The sequence below is a fragment of the Grammomys surdaster genome, unplaced genomic scaffold, assembly GCF_004785775.1.
Source record: "Grammomys surdaster isolate TR1022 unplaced genomic scaffold, NIH_TR_1.0 168, whole genome shotgun sequence".
Classification (NCBI taxonomy): Eukaryota; Metazoa; Chordata; class Mammalia; order Rodentia; family Muridae; genus Grammomys; species Grammomys surdaster.
In genome coordinates this window covers 3,669,816-3,697,532 of record NW_021604616.1, presented here as the reverse complement: position 1 = coordinate 3,697,532, position 27,717 = coordinate 3,669,816, and the positions used below count along the sequence as shown (strand labels likewise).

Below are 27,717 nucleotides of genomic sequence, written 5' to 3'. Positions count from 1 at the left end.
TGTCAGTATTCCTGGAAAAAAGATATGAATCGAGGAAACTTTCCTTCCAATGCCAAGTTCAAACTTTGAAGTTCATATGCCTTATCAGTCTCTTGAATTAAAAGATGTCCATGAGCTTGGCAGTAGTAGTGTACACACCTTTAATCCCAGCACACGGGAGGCAGAGGCAGGCGAATCTCTCTGAGTTCAAAACCACCCTGGTCTAAAGAACAAGGCTTCAGAGAGAAATCCCATCTCGGATAATATCCACATACGTATGTACGTGCGCACACACACACACACACACACACACACGCCCACACATACACATGTGGGAAGATTAAAAAACAAACAAGAATAAAGGTGTCTAGGATGTCTCATACAGTGAATAAATCACATAATGCATACCAGGGTGTAAATAGTACTTGCAGTCTGGAGCAGGCTTTTCTGTACATTATTTAGATTACTTTCAACTGAATACAATTTTAAAGTGAGAGAACCTGAAGCACAGACTGGGTCACATTAGCATGCTACATCACCAGACCTTCCTTTGCTTAATGACCTGACTTTTTAAGCGCATAAAGTAAGCCTTTCCCCTTTGACATCAGTCATCTTTACCCTCGTCTGTACTTTCAGATGTGACTCTACAGCGGAAGGAAAATGATTACTTTTGCTTCTTAGCCCATCTGTAAAGGATCCACAGTGAAGTTATTCAGAGTATTCACATCGGGAAAATAAGAAGTGGCCTGTATGTCTCATCTTAAAAGAAAATAGATTACAACTAATGAAAATCCAGTAGTGGCTTCAGTGAGAAAAACCAATAACCTGTCTCCTTTCAAGTGGCTTATTTGCTTAGTTTCCATGGAGATCTGTATGGAGAAACTTGGGAAATTCTAAGGCAAGCAATAACAGCGAACAGGTGGTAAACTTCAGACCATTAAATTCTTTCCCCTCTCCTCATCAAAAGTTCATCACTTTGGATATGAGTGAAAGACACAGTCTCAGCAATGACAGAAAGCAGCTGTATCAAAGACAAAACTGTAAGAAACAAAGAAAACAACAACCCCAGAAGCTTTCTCAAAAGCAGAACAGACTGTGGGTACTCTTGAGTCTCTCTTATGACTAGAGAAATCCTTCATTATAACCTGAAGCCCAACAGATGGAACATGTATTATCATGTTTTAAATACACTTACAAGGACCTTGGTTCCATAGGGTTTCATGAAAGATGATGTACATTTCTTTTAAAATCAATTTAATTCATTTCAAACCTACAAAAGAAGGGTACTAGGAAATGCATCTTTCCATCACAAAGGAAAAGATTTTTCACAAATACAATTTGTTATCACAAACCCAAAAAGGCTTACAGCTTTGCAGTATATGTCTTGCAGTGTACGCCCCCTGCAGGGCCTTCATTACCCTTTACCCAGGTTTGGGGCCCTCTGTAAATAAATTTAAACTACCAGTGGAAATCATATTGAGTCATTTGGGAGTCAAATGGCTGTGATTGTGGCCCTTTATAGACATGGTTAATTCTAGACACCAGAATTCTGATTACCTGTAACAGGAGGAGTAGCTATATGAACCATATGGAGTAAGTGTGTTGACGGTGCATGTCACCACTATATTAGCAATGTGTCAGAAGGATCTTGAAACTGATCAGCTTGACTTGCATGATAAAAAAAAAAGGTACAGAATACCCAAGATACAATCCACAGAACTTAAAAAGGTCAACAAGCTGAAGTGTCCAAGTAAGGACACCTCAGTCCCACTCTGGAGGGAGAAGGAGACAATCACAAGTGAAAAGGGAGGAAGGACCTGGGAGGGAAAGTGGACAAGGGTGGGATGGAGAGGGGAATCTGATTTGGTATTGGGTGGATTGTATGTATGTAGAGGAAAGGACTGAAGCCCTGAGGACCAGCAGAAAGAATGGAAACAGGCAACCTAGGGAGGTAGGAGGTGAGGGGAACCTCTAGAATGCACCAGAGACCTTGGAGGTGAGAGACTCTCAGGACTCGATGGGAAGGAACTTAGATCAAATGCTGGACAGTAGGGAGAAGGAAATTATAGAGCCTACCTCAGCAGTAAGACAGGGCGTCAAATGAGGGAGAGGGTTGCCATTCCATAGTCAAAACTCTGACCCATATTTGTTCCTGTGTGAAAGAACTGCAGGGATGGAAATGAAGAGGAACCTGAAGAAAAGAAGGTCCAGAGACAGGCCCAAAGTGGGATCCAGCTCAACAGGAGGTCCCAAGGCCTGACACTATTACTGGGGCTGTGAAGGGCTCACAAAAAGGGACCTATCATGATTGTCCTCCAGAATACCAAACAAGCAGCTGGAAGAGTCAGATGCAGATATTTGCACCCAATAGACAGAAGCTGTTGACCCCTGTGGTTGAATTAGGGAAAAGCTGAAAGAAGCTGAGGAAGAGAGCGACCCTGTAGGAGGACCAGTAGTCTCAATTAATCTGGACCCCGAGATCTCTCAGACACTGGACTACCAAAAAGGTGATACATCAGCTGATAGGAGGCCCCCAACACATATACAGCAGAGGACTGCAGGTCTGTGATCAATCAGAGATGATGCACCTCACCCTCAAGAGATTGGGAGCCCCAGGGAGTTTAGAGGTCAGGTGGGGTGGGGGAAGGGGGGAAAGTCTCTTAGAGACAGGGGGTATGGGTTGAAGGTATGGGATGTGGAACAGTCAGAGGGTGACTGGGGGTGGGGGATGAGTGGGGGATAAAACCTGGAGCATAAATAAACAAACAAATAAATAAGAAAGAATGAAAAAAAAAAAGAAAAATTCTTGAAGACAAATCTTCAATTTCTACTTTACAATAAGTTCTCATCCAAGAGGTACCACAGTCCTATCTAACACATGACAAGCACATTTATAAATCTTCTCTAGCACATTCTTACAATCATCTTTGTAAAGGGGATTTCTAGCTCAAAAGTATTAGGGACTAGTGAAGTGACAACAAAGTGTAGGGGACAAGAGATAATAATAGTAATAATAATACCAATAATAATAATAAATAATAATAATAACAAAAACTCTAGGCTGATGAATAAAACAGAATAATCCATGTGATACAGGTGATAAAATAATGATCAAAATTCTAAAGGGACCAAAAACCAGACTCCACTCACTAAAGTACACCTAAAGAAGGGAAGGTACACCAAACAGGAAAATTATTTCTTTCAAGATGTCCAACCACACATCTAGGGGAACGCATTATCCTTTTCTAATGACCTCCTCTTCCATTCCAACTGAAATACTTGCTGAAGCCTTTCCCTGAGCCTTGTATCTTCTTGTTGAGAAGAAAAGAAAAGCAGTGCATGGAAACTGAGATTGCAAACAGGAAAAGGAAAAGTAACATACGCATGAATAAACATGGTATTGTCGAGGCTCAAAAACATTTCTGAATAACAGCTATGAAACGTATGGACGAGTCAGGCAGAAATAACTTAACATAAAAGGTTTCTGATGCCATAGAAGGAAATCAGACAGTTCAATCTACAACTGTATTGAAACCCCTAAAAGTTTATCCAGAGGTATACTGAGAAAATTATACCTCTAGCAGTCACGTGGAGAACAAAAGGGAATAAGATAAACTGAGGCAACATGCATCCAGCTTCTAGCGCATAGCACACTGCACACCCCTCATCCAAAAATCATCACTGGATTTTTGGTAGGGAGGAGGGGCAGGGAAGAAGATGGGCTTCCTGGGGTCTTATATATGCTAGAGAAGGGTTCATCCCCAGTCCTAACCCTACCATAGGTCTGGAGAAATTCTACCATGTTATATTCCTATTGACGCTGTTAGAAGCATAGGTGTCTATGGTATATGATCCTCCAAATGCACATTCCTGAAATACAGTCTTTAAAAGAGAAACATCCCTGGGCATGTGGTGACACAAATCTTTACTCCTAGCACTTAGGTGGCAGAGGCAAGTGGCTATCTGTGAGTTCAAGGCCAGCTTGGTCTATGTTGTGACTTCAAAACCAGCCAAGGCTATATAGTAAGGTTTTGTCTCAAAATTAAAATGGAATGGTCTAAGTCCAGCTCTCTAGAGTTCTCTGCCATTGACTCCTACAGTAAAGAATCTGTGGATTCATTAATTTCTAGGATTGTAGAGATGAAGAGAATTAGAGACCCAGAGCCAAAATTATCTTGATGTTCCTTGGTAATCACTTATTATCAACCTCTTTATATGGAAACTACCATGATATCAACAATTAGGCATAATATATTCCTTTTGTCAGGTACCTAAGGGCATAGGCACTAATTTATATGAAGATATGTGCTGAAAAAGTCATTAACCTCTAAGACTGTGACAGGGAATTCCTACTTTGTAGTTATCCTTTCTGGAAATTTGTGCTAAAATTATTTATGCTAAAAATCTTTTGAAGCCAGTGAGATAGCTTAAAATGTGAGGAGACTTGCTACTAAGCCTGACAACCTGAGTTCAATTCAGAAAGCCACATGAATGGACAAAATCAACTCCCCCAAATTCTTATTCTCTCTCTCCCTCTCTCTCTCAACAAATAGACAGACAGACAGACAGACAGACAGACAGACAATACTGACAGATTAACTGATTAACAGCTGATAGAGAGATGATAAATAGATGGATAGATATATAAATAGAAAAATAGATAAGCAGATGTTAGGTAGATAGATGATAGGCAGATGTTAAAGATAGATAATAATTGATAGATATATAATAGATAAATAAACAGATAATAGATAAAGATGATAGGTGATTAATAGTTATATAAATAGATAAATGATTAATTGATAGAGATAAATGATAGATAGATCATTAATAGATACATAGATACATTTGATAGTTTCATACACACACACATACACACACGTAGAAAGAAGAGAAAGAAAGAAAGGGAGAAAGGAAGGAAGGAAGAAAGGAAGGAAGGAAGGAAGGAAGGAAGAGGGAAAGGAAGGGGAAAGGAGGGAGGGAGGGAGAGAGGGAGGGAGGGAGGGAGGGAGGGAGGGAAGGAGGGAAGGAGGGAGGAAGGAGGGGAGGAAGGAAGGAAGAGAAAGAAGGCAGACAGGTAGACAGACAGACAGATGATAGATGAAAAGCACGTTTTCAAAACTAAAATCCTCTCTAAAGCCAAACTGTGCAATTTTTTATTTGTTTTTTTTTTTCATGTTTTTTGCTTTGTTGTTTTATTGATTCATTTTGCTGGTGTTTTGAAACAGGGTCCTATGTAGCCCAGGCTGGTCATAAAATCAAAACATAACTGAGTATGACCTTGATCTCTGAATCTCCTTACTTGTACTTGCCCAGTTCAGGAATTACAGGCCTGTCAATACACCCAGTATCTGTGGCCTTGGGGATAGATCCTGAGAAAGAGTACATGGCGAGTACTGTACTAACTAAGCTACGTTGTCTGCCTGGAAGCTAAGCTTTTTAATAATGCTCAGGAACTGGTTAATTTGAAGTTTGAGCCAGAAAAATAAGTAAAACATAAAGTCATTAGGGTCTGCACAGCTTGCTCTGCACAATCTGTGAAGGGTACGTAAGCTTTGAAAAGACATTGTAGCAGGATCTTCGCCATTTTTCTCTTCAAGTTATTAATCTATTTATCATTTCTTGACCAAGAATAAATGCAGGAGACAAACAGAACTATCACTCATGTTCCTTACGGCTTCCATGGAACAAGATCCATTTAGCTGTAAACATGGAAAACTTTGTTAGATTTAAGCATGGGAGAAAACTGTATTCCTCTAAAAAAGTATATGCACGGTCATGGAATGTATGTTGGAAAATACAGTAGCTATCCTTAGAACAACTGTATGATGATTACTAGAGAAACATAAAATCAACCTTCACCATTGCGAACTAATCAATAATATATAGATTTGTCCACTTAGATGGCAATCCACGTCAAATGATGTATCTTCCTTCATTTTCAAGAGAGAAATTAATACAGCATATAAATTTAGACCACAGACAGTATTAAATTAAAGAAGCTTTGAATAGATCCCTTTTAATTATTCTAACTAGAAATCACAAATATCAAGGGCTGGAGAAATGGCTCAGTGATTAAGAGCATATAGTGCTATAACAAGCAGTAATCCAGCAAGGTCAGGGGTGGCCAGATGCCTGCAACTCCAACTCCCAAGGGATCCAGTGCCTTAGGCGTCCATGGGCAGCTACGCTCATGTGAATATTCTCACCCAAAGACACAGAATTAAAATAACAAAACTTAAATTGAAGAAAGGAATTATGATATAATTCACTGGTATGAAGTCAAAATCCCTAAAGGAGCTGGTTACATCTCACCAAAATAATTCTGAAGGACTTTAAATAAAAAGACTCGTTACTCTTGACTGATGTTCCAGGTAATCAGAGCAGATCTTGATTCCTAGAACAAGATCTTATGGGGGAAAAGTAAAAGAAAAAAATGGCTTTCAGATAACGTTCCTCTAAACAAATGCCAGAATGTCTAAATAGATTTCTGTTTCCTGTTAACTCTATGCTTGTGGGAATATTGAAGGTATAAAATAAGAATTGACAGACATGTTCAATGCCCAGGTAGTGTGTGTATCTATGTCAGCTCTAAATACAAGCAATACTTGTTCATCAATACACATCCAAAAAATTAAAATACACACGCATTAAAAATATTCAAGTACACACAAAGAATTTATGCCTTTACTAGAGTATGACTGAATCCTGTGTCATCTTAACATATTACCACTGAGGAGCTTAGTGGATAAAAACTTAAAAAATTTATAAATGAGTCTTTTAAAAAGATAATCAATTCAGACTCAGAAAGATACTCTTTGTGCTGCTTGCAATTAATTAGTATGTGAAAATATTATCTCCCCTTAGCGCCTTGCAAAAGAAAAGAAATCCTAGCATATTTTCTCTGAATTAAGAGCTATCATTTATGGGTAGGTAGGAGTAACTCCTATGGATGAGAAAAGAATGGATTTCAAACACACCCATTGATTATCAAATTGTTCCTTCCTGGAGTTCCACCTCTAACTGAAAATATATGTTTAATATGTATAATCCAATATTAGGTAGGTGGTAAGACTTCTTATTTAAATTGTCTAGGATTCAAAGCAAATTCTATACTTTCACTGCATAGCCATCCTTCAATAAGAACAAATTAAGCAGAATGGAGTAGGAAGCTCAATGACACACCTCTTCTTCTCTTCAGAGCAGTAATGTTCAAACGCACTAGAGCTCAATTAATAAGACTCAGGGAATTGGAAGGCCTTAGTATACACTTAGGTAATGGACGACAGCATGTCTGCAGATGCAGCATGGAGTGCAGCTAATCGCATTCTGAGCTTCAAATCTCTCCCCATTAATATCAACACAGCAATAACTACCAAACAAAGGTGTAAGGATTAGTCAAGATCCTCACATATAAATGTACTCACACCTAATATCCTTCTACAAAGTACACCTTTTCTGTATCCCTGGACCATTTTTTAATTTATACATGGCCTATGCAGTTTTGACACTGCACAGATAATTAACCACTAAATCATAAATAAAAAGAAACATTTTTCAACTTAACTAGCCAGAAAGACTACAGAGAGGTTTCTCTACAAGCGATTTTCCCTGAACACTTACCATGTATGTTCTCAAACAGGAAGTGTGCCTTAAATCAGGAGTGACAAAAAACCTATCTATGCAAAGCCAGTTTGGAAACACTGCAGGTTTCCTTTGCCTTCTGTTGAAACTCCACAATTCTTGTAACTATAGCAAGAAAACAGCCAAACATGAATAAATAAATAAATAAATAAATAAATAAATAAATAAATAAATAAATAACAGATTCCATGACTGCACTGGAAGAACAGGTTTCCTACAGTAGATGGCAGGCTGGATGTGACCCAGGGATTAAAGTTCACTAGCCCACAGCTTGATCACTCTCATCTGAAATAGTCGTAAAACTACTAGTAGAGTTTACCTGGCTAAAAACTTATCTTCACATAAATCAAGATGGGTAGCAGCGGGCAACATCAGGAAGTTAGATTAGAGATGGAATCTAAAACCAACCCATACGTCACAAGTCAAACACTGAGGGTGTTGAGAGAGAAATAAAACACCCACTACCCTAAAGGTTTAAGGCCAGTAGAACCAGAGAAGGAATTTTAGGGCATGACCTATGACCTTGCATATATATGTGGACATGCACACTACTGAAATATTGGTCACCCTAGAGGTCTGTATGTGACTTCTAACCTCACAATGAAACCAATAGATGATAATATAACTTTAGAAATCACTTCACAGGGCTGGAGAGATGGCTCAGTGGTTAAGAGCACTGACTGCTCTTCCAGAGGTCCTGAGTTCAATTCCCAACAACCACATGGTGACTCACAACCATCTGTAATGGGATCCAATGCTCTCTTCTAGTGTATCTGAAGACAGCAACAGTGTATTCACATATATATAAAATAAATAAATAAAATCTTTAAAAAAAAAATAAATCACTTCACAGATGAAAAGAGTTTTATTAAAATGTAGCAGTACAAGTCTCTAACCTCAGCATTTGGCGGTGGAGACAGGAGGATCCAATATATATAATGTCAATGTCAGATTTGGCTATGCAGTGAGCTTGAGGTCAGTCTGGACTATATGACATCTTTCATCAAAACAACAAAAGGGAGTAGGGTGGAGATAAAAGGGATGTACTAATAAAAAGTACCTCGTAATAGAAAAGGAAATAAATAAAACTCACTCATGATAACACAGGAAGCAGCAGAGAAGACACGCTGAAGCAGTTCAAAGCACAGACCTGGACCTGGGTTTAATTCCCAGTAACCAAGTGTTGTCTCACAGCTTTCTATAAGCCCAGATTTAGGGGATCTGAAGCCTTCTTCTGGCTTCCTTAAGAACAAAGCATACACTTGGTACACATACATACATACATACATACATACAGCCAAACACCCATACACAAAAAACAAAAACTAATAAATCTTTAAGGAAAATAGGAAAGGAAAGAAGGGAGGGAAAGGAAGGAAAGAAGGGAGGAAGTGAGAGAGATAGGGAAGGAAGGAGGGAAGAAAGAGGGAGATAGAGACAGAAAGAGAGACAGAGAGAGATGGGAAGGAAGGAGGGAGGGAGGGAGGGAAAGAGGGAGGGAGGGAGGAGAGGAGGGAGGGAGGGAGGGAGGAAAGGAGGGAGGGAGGAAGGGAGGGGGCCAACACAGTTTCTGAATCCAGGCAGTACAAGCTGATCATACCAGTAAGCGCCCAGTCCCATTCTGCCCCTGACACTGGCCAGTTGGTGCCTAATATTCTGTGGAACTCAGGATAAAATTCTTTGAACTCACACACGTTGAAGTCACGCCCTCCTCTTTGATGCCACAAACAGGAGGGCATCCCTGTGGATGGGATGCTTAATACTGACTGTCTACTTGCAAGATAAGGAACCACCTAGAAGACAAGCCACTGGGAAAGTCAATGGAGGGGTTTCCGAGCTAGCTGAAGTGGGAAGACCCACCCTTAAGATGGGTCACATCGTTCTGTGAAATGAGGTCAGGGCCTGAGTAAAAAGAAAAAGAGGTCTGAGAGCTGGAATCTGACTCCCTGTTCTCTGACTACAGACATAATAGTACCATGCCCCTGGTGCAACACCCCCACTTCCAAGACAGAACATGAAGTTCAAAGGAACCGCTCGCTTCTGTGATTGCTTATTCTCTGGTATTGTGAACACAGCAATAAGAAAGGCAAGTAATATATCCCATAGGTTAAAAAGGCTATCTGGTTAGTAATACCAAGTAATGGTATTTAAATAGGGTGGTTAAGGTAAAAGTTTAGGAACACAGCACTGCCCTGTTAGCTTCATGTTAGACCTCTCCCATAATGTACACAACAAGCTATGGGTTTTTATTTAATTTTTACAATAATTTTTCTTAAAATATAATTATACCACTTCCCTCTGGGCTTCCCTTTCCTTTCTCCAGCCCCTCCCATGCCTCCCACTCTCAGATTGATGGCCTCTTATTCTTCATTATTCTTACAGATATACATACATGCAGGCTGCTGAGTTTGTCTTCATTGTATGTGTATATACAGCTTCAGGGCTGACCACTGGATATGACACCCCTGGGAGAGACTAATCCCCCCTCTCAGCAGTCACATGTAACCTATAGCTTTTTATCTAGCAGTGGAATCTCCCAGACTCTTGGAATCGTTAAAAATAAATAAATAAAAACTTGTTTTTAATAACACAAATATTGTTCTAAAACTATTTTCTGCTGTCACACCAACAGCAGAATAAGAAATATTTTTGTTTTTCTTTTGGTTTTGCTTTATTTTGTTTCTTGTTTTTTTTTTTTTGTTTGGTTGGTTTTGTTGTTTTGTTTTTGGGGGTGCACTAGTGTTCCTTGTGCCTGTACGAGGCTGTCTAATCCCCTGGCACCAGAGTTACAGACAGTTGTGAGCTGCCACGTGAGTGCTAGGAACTGAACCTGGATCCTCTGGAAGAGCAACTGGAGCCCTTAACCATGGAGACATCTCTCCACCCCGTTTCTTTTCCTTTTAACTACTCCAGCAAAAATCCCATCCTTTGTACTCAGAGTTAGACACACAATCTTAAGGAAACAACTGAACAAAGTAAATGAGAATAAATGTAGTGAAAGATAAAATTCCCAACTGAAGCCATATTTACATTATGGTAAACCTTGAAACCACCCAAGCTCAGACTTCAGCCGATCTTTGTTTTGTTTCTCATGGGGAATTACTGCTGAGTTTCACCTCACCCACAGCGGACAAGCTCTGGCTTACCTCACAGTTGCTCCTGACCCAACTCAGGCATGGATGATGGATCATTTCTCATGATGAAGGGGCACTGTGGGAGGTTGAAACCTTCCAAAACAGAATTCCATGACCCAGGCCCCCGGAGGAGATGTAAGAGCCTGTCTGCAATTTCAAATTTCAGATCAGACTGGAGGAGCTGTCTAAAAAAGGCTCACTCATATCTTAAGAGAAACAGTTCACCTAAGACGCTAAAAAATAATGAAACTAGATCAGAAACCAATAGAGGTAGTTAATATGCATCTCAAACAAAAGCAAAAGCATTATCTTCCATATTTTTCATAAAATGAAACGCTTTTACTATCAAAATTCTCTTAAACTTGATTTATATGAAAGATATTCAACCCAATATCTGTGTTTTCCATGTTTCTTAAAGCAAGTCTTTTATGTGTTTTTTGTGTCTGTTTGTATGTGTGGTATATGTATGTATGTGGGTTTGTGTGTGTGGTACATATGTGTGTGTATGTATGTATGTATGTGCATGTGTGCATATACATATGAGCATATATGTATGTGTATGTATTTATGTGTAGATACACACACGCACACACACATATCCATATGTGTGTGTGCATGTGTGCTTGTGGTGTATACATACATGTGTGGGAAAATCTACATACCCCAGCATACAGAGAGGAAACAGGAGGACATTCTCTGTCCTATCCTGTCACTCTCTGTCTCATTTCTTTGAAACAGTGTCTGTCTTGAGACTGGACTAGACTGTCCATCAGCAAACCCCAATAAAAGTACTCACCAAGTGCTGGAATTACAAGAGAATGCAGGGCCATGGCAGCTTTTTATATGGATGTTAGATATCTGAACTCAGGTTTTCCTAATTGAGCAGCAACTGTTCTTACTCAACAAGCCATCTACCCAGGTTCTTTAAAACATATTCTAAATAGGGAAGAGTTATGGTTTTCTCTGCTGTCTTCTGAAACAAAAAATTGCATCTCGTTGTCATTTCAGCCAATACACTAGCTGATGCTATTAAAGCCATTAGCTAGCTCTACGCATCACTGAAGACAGTCCGGCTTTCTGTCAGGCCCAGAGCAAACAAGCATCTCACAGAAGAAGTATGGGTCACAATAACTTCCTCCTTGTAGTCATCTTTCAGAAAAGTGGATATGGTTAATATTTGGTGAGACCAACCCATAAAATAAAACTCTCCCAAGCAGAAAAGCACAGCTACAGACAGACATTTAAATGTCACTGGACGTGAGAGGCTATTCCACCTTAATGGAGAGAGTCAAGCAGGACAGACATAAGTAAGGTTTGTGCTAAATTAAGCCACACCAAGATTCTGGTCTGCCTGTGTCATCCTCTTGCTGGTTTCTAGGCCATGCAAAGGCAATTAGACTAGAGAGCCCCCTCTCTACTTTCACCAAATACTTAGGATCTCTGTACGCAGTATTTGAGAACACTCCATATATCCTGTACCATTGAAGCTAAGTACACTTGAAGATTGAAGTTACTGTAAAGTTAAGGTTTGGATCAGGAAACATCAGCTGCCATTCCCATGACTGATCTAAGCATGTATTTAATTCGTAATGGAAAATAAATAATAATTTGGAAAAAGAGAAAAGAAAATCTGAGTTTACAATTATGGCCTTCATTGGAGAGTTGGATGAGAGGAGATAAACTCCAGTGAGGAGCAGAGACAAGTGTCACCGCTGGCTGTTCCCTGGTAGAACTCCTAAAGCGTAAAAGTCGTGACTCTGCCTTGAAATGAGGCATAATTAGATTTTTTAAATGACCTTAAGTTACATATCAACAAACTTACAAAAAATCTGACCTTTACTACCCTTATGAGGAAAAGCTATAATATATAGCATTTCACATGCTAGAAAAATATGGGAAGACTGTTGGTACAGAAAAGTTATCTGTGAAATGAAGCATAACTAATAGAAAGAACTTATGTTGTAGTGTCTAGCAGATCCTCCCAGAACAGGAGCAAAATATTTATACAGACTTGAAATATCATCTCACCCAGTGTGATAACTGGCTGATACAATGTAATCTATTTAATTAATTTTCTCTCCGACAAATATTCCAAAGCATGACAACCAGTTCTAAAATTTATCAAACTGAGAGGTTTACTGAAAGAAAAAAAAAAGCAGATATCTTTCTTCAGAGTGGGATATAGAAATGGGGATTTTTGCTTTTTATTTTCTGTCTAATTTTCTGTATAAGAGGAGAAGCTGGGAAATAAGATTTAAATAATAGATGAAAGGCAGAGGCAGTGTGGAGGTGGCATTTGAAGTCTAGCATCTCTGGGCCGAGTGACAGCTTTCCTGCCTCACTTCTCAACCCAAGCCGGAGCACACATTTCAGAAATTTCAAATAATAAAAACAGATAAAATAATAAATATTATTTCAGTGTGCTACTTTCAAGGACATCTGGACATATAATTATACATTTTTAAAAAGACATTAATATATGTCTCAAATTTTATACATATACACATATCTTTTATATATATATACATATATATTTATATAGTCTTTACTATTCATATGAGGAAACCTTGTAACAAAAACAAGGGGCATATATATACATGGCATTTGCAGAAGGAATCGCTGAGATTGTGGTAACGATACAGGAGCCACTAGTACTTAGTGATTTTGGTCCCTCTAATCCAACAGTTTCACCCCTATGAATACACCCTATATAAATATCGGTCTGTATTCTGTGCTGAATTCTCCCAATAAAGGTTAGGAACACTAACTCCCTAGATTTCAGTACAAACTTCAACAACACCCAAAGACAACAGGACTACTTGAAAAGCAATGACAACAAATCTCCAGATTTCCTCCGACTCTGGGCTTATGACAAGGTGAGGTATCTTTCTATAATAGATAAGTCACAGGGGAGACAAAAGCAACTGTTGAAGACAAGGCAGGTATTAGAAACCACGAGGGAAGAGGTAATTACTTGCCAACTGATGGGAGACTGTGAAGGCAAGAGTTACAGTTAGAGATCTTTAATCTCATGCAGAAACAAAAAGAAGAAAGTATCACAGGAGTCAGCTCCACAAGAGCATCCCTCGCTACCCACCAATCTATCAGGTAGCATTTGGCATACTGAGAAACAAACAGAGAAAAGGCTTGTGAGGGGTAATGATTAATATGTATGATAAACTGTCGGGATGAGGAGAACAGCACTGTATGTGGGCCGAACTCAAAACTATCAAAACAAGAGTGGGTTTAAGTATAGCTTCCAGGGATTCTGATATCTAACAGCATAACACAGCTGCTCTGTGGTTACTTTTGGTCACTTGAGGCTTTGTTTGTAGGTAGAGTCAGACTGTAGACTGGAAGAGGGTGGAACTGAGTTACATTTATCTCCAGCATTTCTGCAGCTGCTTCATCTGCACGCATGCGCATGCGTCTACATGACATACTTCCGTTATGACTGTGGCTGTCGGCATCACTTACTCATAAGACTCATGGATGACCTGATATAATAGACTATAAGCTCCTAAAACTAGAGTTTCAATTAAATGAAGATACACTCAGCTGAAGGATTCACATCTTAAACATATTGGGGGCTTCGGAAAATACCACTAACCCTATTCTTATTCACATGTAGAAGCTAAATTTGTTGATTTTATGGAAGTAGAGTGTAGAGTAATGACCATTTGTGGTAGAAAGGAGAGGGGAAAAGTCAAAAAACAGAGACTCAAACAGAGAGAGAAGTGAGTTCTGCAAGAGTTCATAGGATTACCACCAAAGACACATACACACACGCACACACAGGTACACATACGTACACACACACAGTATTTAAGGAGGAGGAAATGCTGGTTTCCCTAATTTGATTACTATAGATTATATTCAAGTTGTTACACTGTACTCCACAAATACACATAACTTTTTAGATGCTAAATGCAATCCCTTTATTTCTATAGAAAATAAGACTTTTATTTAGACATTGGTTTACTGAAGATGCAATTTATTTCAATTTTCTGGAAATAAATTTTATCTAATATTAGACAAAACACACTTGTGGAGAAGCAGGATGGGGAAAAAAACAAAGGAGAGGAGCAAACAGGAGCAAAGCAAAGGTTCAAAGACATCACAAGCACATGCACAGGCACACCCACATGCACAACACACACATACACACACCATGTACATACACCACACACAAATACATACATACATATACATCTCTCTCACACACACATATACACATACAACACACACATACAACACACACATACACCATTCTACATACAATACACAAAGCTCACACACATCATACATACTACACACACACACAACATATACAAAGGCACCAAACTCACACACATACAACACACACACATACTCCACACATACCTATACTCGCACATATACCACACACATATAGACACACATCACATACGACATATACATGACAATGTCATAATAAAACCCATTACTTTGCACATTAACCAAAAAAAAAAAAATGAAAAATACTGTATTCTTCAAAAAAGGAGATTTTAAAAGTTTGGCCCCCTAAATTGAGATTTTCACTCAGGTGTTTGGTCAACTCCAGTCTCCACGTATTGGCAACTCCGAGCAAATATAAGCAACAGCAAGCTACAATCTGTGCCACTTGGAATTTAGTTTTATAATTACAATCTTTAAATGCATTAGAATTCACAAACAAAGCACAGAACGGCTCTCTGGATCTCAAAGGAGATTAATGAAAATATTTGGTCAGAATACAAATGAAGTGTAAAGCCAACAGCAATTTTTAAGATGGCAAATATTTCACACATATAGGAAGCACTAAATAAACAACAGGGGTCTTTCATTTAAAAGTGCACATGTAGTCCCACCAGGCACAGAGATTAAGTGCTAATATTTTCCTTGAATTTCTTTAAGCCTCCCCCATATCATATATCCTTGCTGTTTGCAGCTGATATTTAGGAAACCCACCGCTTCCTTAGAAATATGCATTTGTCAACCATTTTGTTAATGTACCTAGATAAATACAATAACTTTGCAGTCGATGCTATTGGAGCCTCTAAATACAAATTCATAATTGCTAAATGACACTATTTTCTCCTTTCTGTGAGTAATTACTCAGATCCATAAGAATTTCTAAGCAGTCTGAGCAATGACGGAACATGACATATGCTATGTATTAGTGTTCTCACTGTTAACTGCAGTTAGTTGATTGCAAATTAGCCCATCCACTCATCACTGGTGCGCAGTCCGATCAGGACCCTCTAAGCTTATTTACTCCCCTGCACAGAGAGTGGTAGGCATTACACAGGAGTCGCCGGCCTCCATTAGAGGACATTTTTTGACACATTTTAAGAGCAGTAATGGAAGGGTGCATGGTTCCAGAAAAGGTCACTGAAGCAGATGTTTCTGCAGTATAGACATCAACAGCCCCAGGAGCAACAGTAGCAGCAAGATACCACAGAGCCATTTGACTGCACAGTGGCTGTTCTAAACACTTTATAGGAAGTAATGAAGTTAATTCTTAATACTAAAAACGTGGGTTCCGGTTAGGGGATTGTTCCATCAGTAACCTGCTTTGCTGTGCAAGCATAAGGGTGATTGTCCAGTCCCAAGAAGTCATGTAAAAAATGGCCAAGTACATGCTTGCAATTTCAACACTAGGGAAGAAAGACAGAGGGTCTGTGGGCTTGTTCCAAACCAGTGAAGGACCCTGTATAAAACGACATGGTGACTTTGTAAGGGTGTGAGGACACTAGAGATCCTCTGGCCAAGACAAGCAGGTAAGTGCTTTGACATATACATTCACAAGATGTATTGTCTCAGATTCTAATTGTATTTAAGAAAAACTAAGATTAAAAATAACTCAACTCATTCAAGGTCATTTTGATAGTAAGCCCCCAAGCCAGGGTCCAAGTTCAAGCCAAGCCAACACTTCCAAACTCTCCTCGAATGGCTGGAAATAAACACTTCAAAGGGAAACATTAAGATCAAACTACAGGAGAAAGCCAACTGGCAAGCCAGGAGGGAGCAAGGCAAAACTGCAAACTCAAGAGCAGATACCACTGTCCTTCCAGCAAATTCAGGGGAGATCTCTGAAGAAAGATGTTATCTTTGCACAAAGGAGGCCAGTTTCAAGAGTTCTCTCTGGAAAGGTGAATCTCATACTCCAAATACTCCTGCTGGGTGGAGAAGGGCTTCCTCTTGGCCCAGGAATCCACCGACTTCTCAAACACAGGAACTTGAAGTAAGTTGCTGGCATTGGTTGCCTGCCCTCCCCTCTCCCTGCTTCTTCTTTGGCAAAGGGGAGGGAGGCTGGGATTGCTTTCAGCAGCTGAGATTCAGCTGTCTACTCTCCATGCCTGCACCAGGAATTTGGGCAGCCCTTGGGAGTTGTCACTTCCAAGCAAGGAATTGTCAGGAAAGCAAAGATATGTGTCTCTTTCATTTAGCATCTCCTTGTGAATGTTTTTAACCCGGTTTATTTGAGCATCTACAAGCCATATATTTCCTCTGCAGTAAAAGGCATTTATTTACTCTAGTAGAAGCCACTCTTTAGGATGCAGCTGTATTTAAGCCACCTACGTATCCCTGTAGCAGGACAAGACAATGATACTCAGACATGACTTCTGAGTTCAAAGCAAACATAATGCAAAAAAAATGAAAAAAAAAAAACCATCAATAGTAACCATCAGATATCTATCCACATAGAGGGCTGAGAAAAACAGAACAAAATAAAATGATAATAATATATCTGTATATCCCTTTCTTTCTCTATGAAGTCCACTCTAATAAAATCTCCATTAGCTCCTTACTTAAAGGAATCTAACATGTGAAAAGCTGCAAAGGTTCTCAAGATTCACAGGGCATAATTCTCCACCCTGCATAGGAATGTCCTCTAAAGTCCCAGGACAGATGGCCTCTGTGCATCTGCTTTAACACTTTCCACTGTCTTCAACTTAAGAAAGGCAGGGTCTCTGTGAGAGCTGAGGTATTTCTCCAGGGTGCCTTTGCCATCAGTCCACTCTGCCTGTGGAATGTCATGGCACTTGTGAGAAATCAGATCTCCCCAAACTCCTCCCTCTTCCTACCACACACCCAGTACATTCAAAAGCAGAACAGGCTTTGACAGGGTGTATACACTCTATTCTAACTAAGACCACAACCCACGTTAGTAAAGTCACTTTGAGTCAGTCAAAAAACACAAAGAAGGAAAAAGAAAAACAAAGCTCCAACTCTCCTAACTTTTCCTCACTCAGACTCATTTTTCCCTCTGCGTCTTGACCTGGTGATCCTGATTTTAAAGGAAAAGACTAATAAAGGTTAATAAGTCACTAAAAGAAAAACAGATACTACAAATCCTGGGCTTCAGGTGCCTTGTGAGTCATTACTGGGGAAATGAGAGCAGAACCAACCGTTGAGCCTATTAAAAAAGGCCACACAGAATAAATTCTCTTCAGACCCTATATGATACTAGGTAAACTTAAAGCTCACAGAAAATGTCCACATTTTCTCCCCCTCTTAGAATTCAGTTTCAGAACTAGACATGAAGAAAAGAGATGGCGTGAGCCAGCTCCCTATTTCCAGCTAGGCAAGGTGCCTTAGCCTCCTTGCACCAGGGACCCTCTAAGGTCAACTGGCTTTGCAGAGTCACAGTGAGTGATTGATGGGAGACTCCACTCCAGAGCCTCAGTCCCTGCAGTGCTTATTATCCAGCAGGCCACCGACATCCAATTTAATTTTCGAACTTTTTACTTGTATGCACAAATGGAATTTCCGTGGAGCTAAAAAAAAAAATTAAAAGATAAAAGATATCATCTGTCATTCATCTAATATTTTCTAAAGATGAATAGAAATCAGTGAGAAGTGGGATTGCTTTGCCGCTTAGTATTAAAAGGTTCATCTACTGGAGGAGATTAGTTCTCTGACTGCCCTGTCCACTGTGCTAAAGAAATAACACCATTTCTAAGCTTCTACTAAATGCAGGAATGGGAAAGCAAACACTTCACAGAAAGATTAAATTTCTTAAGAGAAAGACAATAGCCTAAGTGGTATTTTTATTAAATCCGGTATTACCTATCTGACACTGCAGGTGGATCTTTCATTCAATATTTACAAATATTTAGTTGGTTCTTTATATCATCCAAATGACTATCAAAAAATGCATGTCCATACTTTGGACCTCACATAAGATGTTATAATTTCATTTATGTAATATGATAAACATTAACTTCACTTAACATTAACAAACAAGAACCCTGATACAGCTCAGAAGACTGAAATATAAGACAGTCTGTCATTTAAGTGGCTGAAATGTGTCTGATTACATAGAATGACCAGGGTGCTTACAGCAGCACAGGGGGACACAGCAGAGGCTGCTTGTATGCATATCATTTAGGCATATGATCTAAGGGAAGTTCATCCAACCAGATATTCTGAAAGTGATAATTGCTTGTTCTGTCATTTAGGTTTGAATATGTACATATTTTTTGCTTATTTTGGATTGGATTTTATTGGTTTTGTTTTGGTGGAGAGGGAGAGAGAGATAGAGAATGAATTTAAGTGAATGAGTGTTGTGCATATGTGTTTGTGTGTGTGTGTGTGTGTGTGTGTGTGTGTGTATGAATGTGCTGTGTGTCTGAGTTTTTGTATATGTTTGTGTGTATGTGCATGGATGTATATTGTGTGAGTGTGTGTATATATTTATATACGTTCCTTGTTTTCTTTAAATGGAGCCATTTAATTCATTTATACTTTCTGTCCGCAGGACTTCAATCTGATAGAAAACACAGATAGCCAGAGCTGGCTCTTCTGAGTGTGTGTTATGACCCTACTTAGTGACAACCTGACTCTGTAGAGAGAAATTTAAGTTTGTGAAAATTAAAAAGGAACAAGAGGTGTTGCTTTAATTATATTGATTCTCATTCTGTTGAAAATCTGGAGGAGACTTCCTGTAAAAACATGACTTGTACTTTGTGGCCAGGGCCACACGATGATTGCCCCAATTAAAGAAAGCTTTTACTTTTAATGAGTAACTGTTAGCTTTTATTTTAATAAATACAAAAAAACTATATTCCTACATAATACTGGGAAAGTGCCACAAGAGACTTACAGTGTGGAATAACACCCAGAGGACATGATTAAATTCATTCCCACAAAGCCCTTGGTGGAGATGGACCTTGATAATGTCTAATTATCAAGTTCCCTCTTCTGGAGCCCTGACTAAGGCAATGGTTCTCAACCTGTGGGTCACGACCCCTTTGAGGTTGAAAGACCCCTTCACAGGGCTCACCACTGAAAAACATAGATAGTCCCATTACTATTCATAACTAGAACAATTATAGCTATGAAGTAGCAATGCAATAATTTTGTGGGTAGGTTATAACATGAGGAAACTTATTACAGGGTCCCAGCGTTAGGAAGGTTGCAAACCACTGGACTAGGGGGTAAGCAATACTATACTGTGTCGTAGAGGAGAGCTATGGAAAGCAGTGAGAAGAAACCAACTGTGAAGCAGCAGAAACCACGATCCCTTAGCAGGAAGGGTCCAGGAAAAGACTTCCTTTGTTCATCCACTCAGTCAAAGTAACCTACATGAACCAGCACATGCTCATACGGTGAGTAAAGAAGCCTTACAGATATGATATTTTAAAGACAGAGTATTTAAATCTGTGAGCACTAGAATTAAATATTTGGGATTGGTGATATTTTTGCAAGTGACATCCGAATTTACTGCATCGAGTCAAGAGTAAACATTTCAGTTTAAAAGGATATTTAAATTCTAGTACTGTTCTCATTGTGGCTTGGACTCAACAAAGCTAGGAAAGTATTGGTAAATAAATTACACTATGAGAAGTATATATATCATGTGCACAGTTAGCAACAGGATACATGACTGATAGGTATTATATTTAAATAAGTATTCAAACAGATTTCAGTGAAAATGTAATACATTAAGAAAGAATGAAGGCCGCCAGACACAAAAGTTGGGATACCTAAACTTTGAGGACAGTACTATGTAGGAGATGGATCAGGTATTAACAGAAAAACTACAGAACAACAACAGGAAAAAAATGGGTAATAATCAAGTCTCATGCACACCAGGCTGAATATTTCTGGACATGTGGCTTAGGAACACTGATTAGATCTCTGTGTCTAAGATTCACTAGAGTGAAGTAAAGAGTGATTTTTAGAGGCCAATATACCAGGACCAAAAAAAAGATCAAATTAATAATTACAACAGTCTGGACAAGAGCTGGGGCTGAAGGGCTGAACTAACCAAGGTTAAAAACTAGATCTACTGTACAAACAGGATACATGTCTCATCATTACAAGACACTGAGAAAAATGCAGCAAAACTATAGAACTGTAAGTATGCACCTTTCATGTAAAGCAGCTTGTGTATTCATTACATACTCAATATGCTGTCTTTATTTCAGAGTTAAAAATAGAAGAGAGTGTATCAATATACAAAACATGCATGAAAATGCATGCAGTCACGTACATGAGTTCAAATGTTAGAACAGAATATTTTAGGGGATTTGTTCTTTAGATTCATGGCAGAATGAGATTCTTTATAAGTCTCAATTTCTTCACCTGAAGTCTCTTTTTCCAAAATAAGGATGCCATGCCTTCTGATGGAGGAAAGAGGGTTTTTTTTTTAAGTAAAACAAAAATGTTCATATCATTCTATGGGTATTGACTAAGACATACTTATAACAATATGTATTTATATACACACAATATAAAACAACAAATATGTGCATATATATGCAATTCAATCTTACACTGTACATATATGCATGCTGATGTCTAGAACATAGTAGGAAATTTTATTTAAAATTCATATTTGTCTCTTCTATATAGTATTCCAATATACAATAGATAACTCCATTTTTCTTCTTAGGCAAATGTTTACACTACCAAATGTGTCAAGATTAAAGATATCTGCCACACATGTGAGAGATTACACTGATTGAGAGTTAAAAATTCAAGGATACAATGAACCATTATAAAAGTCATACAGAGGTGAATGAGAAAGTCAAATATAATTACAAAACTCCTTGTGGGTTATGCAATTCTTGCTACATCCTTATTCAAGGAGAGTCTGTTAATATCAAAAGCTCCAAAGAGAAGTTTGTACAGTATTTACACATAGAAAAAAATCAGGGTTAGTAATAAAATTCAAAACACAATAATGCTCTAATGGAAAGCAAGGGACCCATTTAATAATATTAACAGGTAAACATCACTTCAGTACAAGAAAACTAATTTGCTAGTAGATCATTAGAGTCTATTTCTGATCCTTTCTCTATTACAAATTACCTTATATCATGAACAAACACTTAATAATAATTAGACAATAAATCCGGACTTCTATCATAATTGGCTTAATTATAAGAATACTTGTATTTGATCAGAGTAGTAACTGGCCGTTCAATAGTCCCTCCTTACATTTCCCACACACAGTAGTACTGCAGCGAACTTTATGAGGGAACTCTTTTCTTCCTGAAGAACCATCACGATTTCTCAGTGAATCTCATTTACATGATGTCATAGTTCATATCTAAAATGCCTCCACTACAGATTCAAGAGTTTTAATATTTGGTCCCCATTAGGTAACAGTAGGTTCAGACACTGTGGAGACCTTGAAAGTGGCACCTTGCTGGACAAAGTAAATCTTGGGATGTGGGGGTACTTTAAGATTTATACCCTAGCCCCATTTTCTGTTACATCTGTTTTCTGATGCATTCGAGCTTCTCCACATCTGCCCAATTACTCTGGCCAGTGTGCCTTTCCCACTGTGATGGACTGCTCCCTCAAGCCATGAGCCAAAATAAACCATCCTTTAAGTTACTGCTTGTTGGGAAAAGAAAAGCAACTAGTACAACCACATCAGAAAAGACAACAGAACCATATCCACTTCAACCTCTGACCCCTAGACACAGTCTTAGCATCCATTGCTCGTGTGATCCTCACTCACGTGTCACTGTCTACAGAAGTAAGCCACATTCTTCCTATCTGTGACCAGAAGGAAAAAGGAGAAAGGACTCAGTACAAGAAAACTTGCCTGTTTTTCAATTGAGATTTTTTTTCAGTGAAGAAATAAATGCTAACATTCTATAACATGCTCTGGTCTACAGGATCCTATATCTTGACAAAAACTAAATATCTTCACAAAGTCTAGACTTATTTATTATGGACTTATGAACATAAAAAGCCTACTTGGTGTTATTTTTTAATATACAGATAGTTCATTCAAAAGCTCTCTACCCAAAATTTCAAATGTTTTAAATAAAAAAGTTCCTTAGGTAAAGCAAAGATTGAATATAGTCATCATTAAAAATTTGCATCATATAACACATGAGAAAAGCTATGTTTGTCATGTCTTCAGCCACCTCTTCAATTAGAATACCCCTAAATCAATGAGATAGTGAGGCAGAACAGATTTGAACAAATCAGATATCTACACTCTACAAAGTTGTAAGTCTTGAACAGGGTGTCTCTATTTAGTGAATTGGCCTCCTTACCTTCAACATTCACTTAACCCATCCCTGATTTTTTTTAAGCCTGTTCCAGAACAGGAGAACTGCATGATATTCTCCCACCTCAGTTTTGCAAAGCACTTTACCATGGTCACCAAACCATGGCATACCTACACTAAACTCTGTCAATCACATAGGAGCTCCTTCCTCCTCTGCAGAAAGCCTCTTAATGGAGAAATATGCAACTGTTGACCAATAAACATCCATGGTTCCACATAGCACTAAGCCTGCTGGGTGCATAATCCTACTATACTGTGTTCAAAGAACTTTGGGGGAAATAAATGACGGGGGCGGGGGGACGGTATGTATGCATTATCTGAAACGTAAGGATTTGGTCTTTTCAGCAAACCCATTAGAGCAAACTAAGACTAAGAGACATGTACAGAATAAAAGCAGAAACAGAATGGTCCTGGTGTGGTTCCACTCCACGTACAGCCAGGAGAAAATCTGAGATCAAATTCTTTAACTTTGGGGGAAAAAATGTTGAGAAGAGTATCTCTTCTTACAATGTCTTTCCTCTAAAATGAAAAAAAGAAAAACAAAACTCCCAAACTCAGACTGAGCTTCCTCCCACATTGCCTATTACAAACCCAATCCTATTGTGGACGCTAGAGATACTGGTTTAGTTATGCATGGAATCCATCAGCCAGCGTACAGTGCTAAAGTTTAATTAGCATATAGTGATGAATGTCACAGATTTATCTTCTCTTTGTAAACCATAAATCTTTAATCACTAAGTTACATGATAAACCCAAGACCAAGCACTAGGCCAGTGGTCTCTGTACAGCTGAGTGGGACTCTGCTGCCCTCAGAGAACTTGGAGTACCCAGGGAACACCTAAGCAAGGATAGAAATATCAGAACATAGCTAGGTCCTTACAACTGAAAGTCGGCATGACAGAACAATGGGAAACATCATTTTCCCATCTGCTCTTCTGAGTCAGGAAGAACACAAGAAAAGGACAGTACAAAGACTACTCCATAAAATACACAGCCAACAGAAATGCAGGACCACAAACCTCGGGAACGGTACAGCACAGAAAGTAAGTGGAAGATTTACTTGCTTTTTAACGGGAAAACACTAGCAAATAATGATATCAGTTATATGGTTACTCTATTATATTTAACTCTGGGCAAAATGGTCGTCTTCTCTCACACTTGTGAGAGAATTTCCATGCTCTAGGAAACTACCCTGATGGCTTTCCTGCCTCTTATGAAGTCCAATTTTAATTAAGTTTTGCTATTTGGTTGTACTAAATCATCCATCTAATAAAGAATTCATTGATTCTTCAAAAGTCAATGCACATCAAATTTGACCAGTTTATTCACTCAGTATCACTTTTAAATAAATTGATTTACTAGACTTTTAGACCACTAACTAGTTAAAAAAAAAGTATCAAACATATTGCTTTGAAAATATAAAACAATAAAGTTGAAGTGGGGGATAAAGTGGCACCACGTGGGAAAAAGCTTACAAAACATAATTTCCAGGTAAAGAAGTTTGGAAAAGCAATGGCCAAAGGATGCAGCAGGGGTGTAGGGATGACACTTGGGGTAGGGGTGGGGGGGAGTCTTATGTCATCTAATAATAGATATTCGAGCTCTATGGCACATTTCAGAAGCTAAATTCTGATTTTAAAATCCTCTCGGTATAACAAAGGTATGGCTTTTGGTACTGCTTCAGATTGGTCTAAAAGCACCTTATTCTTGTAAACTACTAATTGATGATTCATGAAACTCAGCCGATTGCAATAAGAAAGGCTAAGTGGTATACAGTCACTCACCCGTTGTGAATGCCAGGAGCCAAGGGACTCTCCCTTTGTCTACCACACTTTTTTGGTGATATAAACTTTACAGGTGTTAGTAAAAGGTAATACTTAATTGGAGTGGTGGACTAATTTTCCCATTTCAACTTGGTACAGTTATCGAAATTATGGAGCTAATGTTTTCTTACGTGCTTGCACATGAGCACAGTTAGGTGGAAATTAGTTTCTGCTTCCTTATAATCATACTAAAAGAAAATATCTGGGGCTGGAGTAGTGACAAGTCAGAGCACTTGCTCTTGCAAAGGACCCAGGTCCCAATTCTTAGCATCCACATGACAGATGCAAACCATCCATAACTCCAGTTCCAGGGGCTTCAATGCCTTTTCCTGACCTCCTCAGACACCAGGCGTTCATGCAGGCAAGACACTCATGCACATAATATAAAGTGAAATAAATTTGGCTCTTAAAAAAGAAAGAGAAGGGCTGGAGATATGGCTCAGTGGTTAAGAGTACTGACTGCTCTTCCAGAGGTCCTGAGTTCAATTCCCAGCAACCACATGGTGGCTCACAACCATCTGTAATGAGGTCTGATGCACTCTTCTGGTGTATCTGAAGATAGCTGCAGTATTCTCATATAAATAAAAATAAATAAATCTTTAAAAAGAGGGAAAATAAATATATACTTTTTTCCAATGACAAATAAAGAAGCAAGATGGAATGACATGAAACACCAGGGTCTACACCCCAGCTGCAGTTGTCCCACAGGTCAGACACAACCCCATGCTCCCCATTGGGTTTTTTTTACTAATAAATTACTTGGTCTTGGGACTCTATCAGACTCTATCAGAGCCAGATTACATGTTTCCCAGCTGTACACTGAGGGCTGGGGAATAGGTAATATTGCATGCTGTGTAAGACTAAGAACCTAAGTTAGCAACCTCTACACGTGTGTAAAAAGAGGATAGAACATGTACCTCTAACCCCAGACCTGTGGGGAGTGGAAGACAATATCAGGGGTTTGCAGAGCACCACCACCCAAGCCCTGGGAATAAAGTGAACAGTGTTAAAGCAGAAAATTTGAAGTCCTCTTCTAGCATGTGCATACCACACACACACACACACACACACACACACACACACGGGAGTAGGAGGGCAGACATACAAACAGACAGAGGGCAAGATTTTTTTAATAAATTATATATGGAATAAATCTATCTTTTCACAATAATTTCTTGGATCAATATTTCTAATGTTTTCATTTAATAAACACTTGTAGATTTTTAAAAATATTTATTCATTTTATTTTCTGTGCATGTGCATGTATGATTGCATGCACACACACATGTATATATGTACTCCACATGTGTGCCAGAGACAACAGACATAGAAGGGGCTTTGGAGCCCCTGAAACTGGAGCTACAGACAGTTGTGAGCTGCCGTGTGGGTGATGAGAACCAAACCTTCTCAAGACTCAAATGTGTTTTAACCACTGGGCCTTCTCTCCAGCCCCAGTTCTTCATGTCTTTAGGTCATAAATATAGAATGTATAAGAAACCTATTTCAGTCCTTGAATCTCGATTTTAGAAGAAAAGGGTGAGGAGTAACTCCGAAGAATGCCACAGCAAATAAAACATGGTGCAAAATGTTCTTTCATGCAGCTAGAGGGTAAAGAAGGACCACAGAAGAAGAATTGCAGGCACAGAAAAGTCACTTAGAGACAGGAGGTAGGCCTGCACATCTCCTCAAGTTAAAGATCTACAGGATTGAAGTGTAAGGTCCACATTTCCCAACAGAGCACTGCTGTTCAGTCTCAGGACAAACTGGCCTCGTAATTCAGAAACTGACAGAGACCCAAGGGACTTAATGAGCAGTACTTCCTTGTCACTGATAGGGCAAGAGTCTCAAGGGGATGCTATTGCTAAATTCAGTCCCTTTGGATTTGAATCAACTCTGCATCTCCAGTGGTCCATATCCCTAAGTCAGAACCTTCTTGCTGAAAAGCAACAGAGACCATCACACCATGAGAGCTCCCAAGTTACTCTCCAACTACTCCGGTGGTTTTGCCTCAGGAGCAGCCCTGACAGAGAGTTTTCACCAAAGCTGATGTTTGGTGTGTACTGCTAGGACTGAAACACAATGGCATTGAAACAGTGGCTTAATGTGAAGACAGTTGCTCATCTCAACTGTTGGGGGGAAGTGTAAAAACCTATCTATTAGCCACACACATCTACGAACCAATATGAAAGACCCGCTGGTTCAGCCCCCATGTGATTCTTTTCCTTCAACACTTCCCTTGGATTACCAGCACACAATCTGCTCAAGAAAGGCTTAGTAGCTGTTGCCTCATGGAGTCTTCTCAGGTGTCAATCCATTTTACTGCACAGTGACTGTGGATTAGCCCTGGTGAACGGCAGAGCCAGGTCATGGCTAACACACACCAGAAAACTTACACAGGATAGATTCCTCACCCTGCTTCAAATGGTCCTCAACCTTGTTTCAAACTACCTTTATAAAACATTTTCCAACAGATGGCTCAAAAACGGATTCTTAGTACCTCTTGTATTTTACTGAAAAAGATTTCATAATTAAACAAGCTAGTGAAACTATCATTATGTACAATTTTATACAAGGAGTTCTCAGAATTCTGAAGTGT

General features: G+C 39.0%; 1 protein-coding gene across 5 annotated transcripts in view; it reads right to left on the bottom strand.

The window, feature by feature from the left end:
• Ptprk (protein tyrosine phosphatase receptor type K) overlaps positions 1 to 27,717 on the bottom strand; it is a 499,167-nt gene that overhangs the window by 370,986 nt on the left and 100,464 nt on the right. The gene's annotated exons all lie outside the window — the stretch shown is intronic.